The sequence below is a fragment of the Phoxinus phoxinus genome (assembly GCF_949152265.1).
Source record: "Phoxinus phoxinus genome assembly, chromosome: 19".
NCBI classification, from domain to species: domain Eukaryota; kingdom Metazoa; phylum Chordata; class Actinopteri; order Cypriniformes; family Leuciscidae; genus Phoxinus; species Phoxinus phoxinus.
Genome location: NC_136894.1, coordinates 5,237,431 through 5,242,354, shown reverse-complemented (window position 1 = coordinate 5,242,354; position 4,924 = coordinate 5,237,431). Strand labels below are relative to the sequence as shown.

At 36.0% G+C, this 4,924-nt stretch overlaps 1 long non-coding RNA gene across 1 annotated transcript; it reads left to right on the top strand.

Moving 5' to 3' along the window:
- The first annotated feature begins 1,059 nt into the window (after positions 1 to 1,059).
- LOC306987553 lies at positions 1,060 to 2,286 on the top strand. The gene is made up of 4 exons (XR_013795195.1): positions 1,060 to 1,195; positions 1,393 to 1,450; positions 1,711 to 1,819; positions 2,159 to 2,286. It is a non-coding gene; the product is annotated as an uncharacterized lncRNA (long non-coding RNA).
- Positions 2,287 to 4,924: the final 2,638 nt, after the last annotated feature.

The window sequence follows — 4,924 nt, the reverse complement described above, 5'->3', positions numbered from 1 at the left end:
CAGCATTGTAAGGGATCATAGGCTAGAGAAGCAAAGACTGTTCAAACAGGTGAGCATCTTAATGAACTCTTTCCCCGCCACTGACGAGATCTTCAGGTAATCTGCGCGTCGGATGCTGTTATGGAAGTCGCATTCGCACAAGTAAGCTAATGTGATCATCAAACATTTAACAGCATATACAACGAAACTGCCTTACATTACCAAGAAAAATGTTGAACCCACGAAGACTGTACAAGCTTTAAGGGTATTGATGGACTCGATCTATGTTTTGATCAAGTTAGTTCATGCATTCATGACCTCTAGACTGTATTAATGTAATGCATTATTAGCTGGTTGTCCTGCATCCTCAATAAACAAGCAATAGTTAATCCAAAATGCAGCTGATAGATTTCTTACTAGGTCAAGAAAATGTGATCATATAACCCCAATTTTATCATCTCAACACTGGTTACCGTATCGATTACAAAGTATTGCTACTGACCTACACTGTAAAAAAATTCCGTAAAAATACGGTACAATGTACCATATTAATTTGAAGGAATTTTCCGTATTTGTCTTTTACAGGACTTTTACCCGTATTTTGAATTACGCGTTGCATTGTGGGAACTAGAACCTGATCGGCGCGAAAAGTTTGAGACGCAACCGCCATTACACACGCAGATGACCGCGGCCAAAGTTGCTTTATAAAGTCGGATTTCGGATGTGTGGAAGTTATTCTGACACTTCTGTGGTAAAAACCGAAAATTATATTTAGCTAAGAGTCAAATAAGCTGTTTACGTAATGTTATTTGGTTGCCACCCGGCTTGTTAGGCAAATGAATGTCGGAGCCGTCGCGTTTATCATTTTATGCTTATCGTCACACATTGAAATATTTATTTCACACTCGTGGAAGTTCCCCTGGTTGTATGTGTTATAGTGTCCTCGTTGTAACTGGTTTATTGGCTTTTATTTGGTCGGTGATGCGGTTTATTTCGTGCCGAGCGCACCCGTTAACCAGGATGAAGTGCAGTAACGTTACTCGTGTTTTTGGAGCAGTTTAATGGCTTCAAACAAAAGCCACCAGATAAAATCGTCGAGAAAAGTAAAGGCCATTTAAGACTTGATTTAAAAGGCATGAAGATACAACGTGAAGACTGTGTGTGAAGATGCAGTACAGCTGGATAAAGGAAAACACCACGTTTTCTTCCAAATGAGGTACGTTAATGTTATGTTTACGTTAGACTTTTTATTGTCTTGTTTTTGTTTTAGACGACACACAGACATTATACACACACGACACATATGACTTTAAACCCTTAATAATGACCTTGAAAGAATAATTTAACATGACTGCTATTATACTTTATTATAGTTTGTTTCATAGTTTCTGTTGTTTTCTTATCTATTGACAGGACTTTCCTTATGTAAGTTACTGTGCATCCCAAGCACCACCCTGGATGCTCCTTATGGGTTTGTATTTTGTTTTATTAGTATTTTATTATTATTAATCATTATGAGTTCTCAGTATTGGCAAAACACATTTAAATTTAAAGTCTGAGGAAAAATGTTTATAGAAAAAGTTGGTTGCTGAATAGCCCCTTCAAAGATTTTTACGCTTATAGGTCAGTAGAAAAGCATTTTATAAGGAAGATTTAAACAACTGTTTTTGGAGCGGTTTTCTGAAGTGGTCGTGTAATGTTTTTCATTTTGTAATATCTTATTTGTTTAAGGTGATGGGCTTTCAGGATTGCTGTCATTCAATAAGTTATTATTGACCACATCTCCTACCCTATTGAGGCAGTGAGCTACAAAATGGCACTTATCCTGGAGTTCATAAAGGTAAGCAACACATTTTTAATGAAATTATTTATAGAGCATGTTGTTGTGTTACTGTTTATAATTGAAAATAATGAAACATATAAGGTATAGTTGAGCAGACAAGCTAACATAACATGCAATTGGAGTCCACTGGAAACAGAAGTCTTAGCATTTAATACAGTGTTTGAATTTGAAAGAATTAGGGATGGCAGTTGATAATTTAACGAACGTAAAATACTGTACGATTATCTTTCAACCTCAACCTGGTCTGCATGATACTTTGTAGTTCAATTTCCTTCATTTAATTTCGTGTGTAGCTAAAAACATATTTTTTTTTTCTTATGCAACTTTCCTGTGCAGAAATCCTGAATGAAGGTCGAAAAGGCTGAGATGAAGGAAACCAAACGTCTACACATTCCTCCAAGACTGCTGAAGTTCCTGTATGAACAACTGAAAATCCATGTAAAGTTTAAAGGGATAGTTCACTTTTAAATTACATTTTGGTGTGTTTTAGCTTACCTGAAGTGCATCCAAGATGTCGGTGTCTTTGTCTCCGCAGTAGTTTCAATTTTGATATTTTTAGGTCAAACCATTCTTGTCTGTCAGTCATATAATGCAGGTATATAGGTACTGTCTCCAAAACCATGCAGAGAAAAGTCCAAATTAAAAAATGCCCCATCGTAAGTGCACATTGATGGCCTAAGACACGAAACAAGCGGTTTGTGTGAGAAAACGAACAGTATTTATATCGTTTTTATTTCTTTTACACAACCACGTCCAGGCGATCTGTTTACGTAGTCTGCGTAAGCGCCGTAAAGCTCCGGAAGTGTTCTCCCGGATGAGTTCGCGCGAGCTTGCGTAAATGTATTTTTTTACATCGGTTTAAACATCCCGGATAAGTGCAAACTAGTACCATTTATATTAGCCATCCTACCTACAATCTCTGTTCTGTGCATAGGTTCTGGTGTAAACAATGAGTGACGTCCACACGCAAGAGATCACTTCGCCTTCCGGCGCTTACGCAGACTAAGTAAACAGATCACTTGGACGTCGTTGTGTAAAAGAGATAAAAACGATATAAATACTGTTCGTTTTCTCACACAAACCGCTTGTTTCGTGTCTTAGGCCATCAATGTGCACTTACGATGGGGCATTTTTTAATTTGGACTTTTCTCTGCATGCTTTTGGAGACAGTACCTATAGACCTGCATTATATGACTGACAGACAAGAACGGTTTGACCTAAAAATATCAAAATTGAAACTACTGCGGAGACAAAGACACCTACATCTTGGATGCACTTCAGGTAAGATAAAACATACCAAAATTTAATTTCAAAGTGAACTATCCCTTTAAGCTTTTGTCAAATCTCAAAATGGACCTTTAACTGAACATACCTGAAGAAGGAAATTTTTTCACGGAAGTTGTTCACTCCAAAATTAAAATAATGTCATTTATTACTCGCCCTCCTGATGTTCCAACCCTGCAAGACTTTAGTTCATCTTCAGAACAAAAATGACGATTTTTTTTTATGAAATCTGAGAGCTTTCTCTTCCTCTGTTGACAGCTTACGCAACTACCACTTTCAAGCTCCAGAAAGGTAGTAAAGACATCATTAAAGTAACATGGTGTCCTAACCAGATGCGATAAGATTCTAGCAACAAGCTGTTTTTCAGCGATCTATATTTTGTGAGAAAAGATGTTTTTTTTCTTCACACAAAACATTTGTGCACATTTATTTCATAAATTTGAGGTTAAACCACTGGAGTCACATGGATTACATTTATGTCTGTATACCTTTCTGAACCTTGAAATTGGTAGTTGCGTAAGATGTCAATGGAGGGACAGAAATCTCTCCGATTTCCTCAAAAATATCTTAATTTTTGTTATGGAGACGAATGGAAGTCTTGTGGGGCGTGGAACAACATGAGCGTGAGTAATTAATGACAATTTAAATTTTTTGGTGAACTAACACTTTAAGGAATATGGTGTTCTCTTACAGAAAAATGGCATTAACACTAACATTTCACTCTACTATTGACTAAGTCTAAAGCTATTTTTAATGATAAAAGCAGCAGACCTGTATTCGTATTCCATTTGTTTTTGTTTCTTTCTGTATTGTATTTGTATTGTATTGCATTTGAAAATGTTTTGAATCTTGACTTTCACAGTTAATTAAGTTTTTTTTCAAAGAATTTTGTGAGCTATTTGGTGCAACACCAATATTGTGCAAGTACCTGCTCATGTTTTCTTTTTTTAATTCTGTCTCTTGTTTGTTTAATGTCTAAACTTATTCCACAATACAAGCACTTTTTAATGGGTCTTTGTACATTGTTTCATTTGTCATATATATTTATATGTACATTTCTTTACTCATTGAATGCATTTAAGAATGTTTGCATGAATATTTGTACAAAAATAAACCATGTTAAATTTGTATATATGGTTCTTGAATTATTTGCCACCAAAATATATGGTATAAAATTTCTATAAATATAGAAATTTCTGTATAAGGATTATCCGTTAATAGTACAGAAAATGTACTGTTAATATACAGAATTTTCCGTTTTAGAGGTGAAGGAACTGTCCGTAATTTAACGGAAAATGTCCTGGTAATTTTCTGCCAGTACATTATCCGTTTTTTTACGGAATTATTTTTTACAGTGTATAAGGCCCTAAATGGTTTAGCTCCTGTGTATTTAACCGATCTTGTATCGCCCTTCTATCCATCAAGCTCTTTAAGGTCACAAAACTCAGGGCTTCTGGTAGTACCTAGGATATCGAAGTCCACTAAAGGAGAGAGAGTGTTTTCGCATTTGTCTTCTAAACTCTGGAATAGCCTTCCTGATGATGTGCGGAGCTCAGAGACACTATCCCACTATACAGATCTAGACGAAAGACATATATCTTCAGCCAAGCATTCACATGATCTCATAACCTTCCACTCCAGTTATATCAGATCAAATGCATATGATTATCTTTTCTTGAAATGTTATGAACAGAAGCTACGCTTATTATTTTCCATTTGCTCTGTTTTATCTTGGAATGCCCATCCTGAGGTAAACTATAGAGAGTACATCAGCTCCAGTTTGGATCCAGCCTCTTACGAAAACTTCAGATGCTCCAC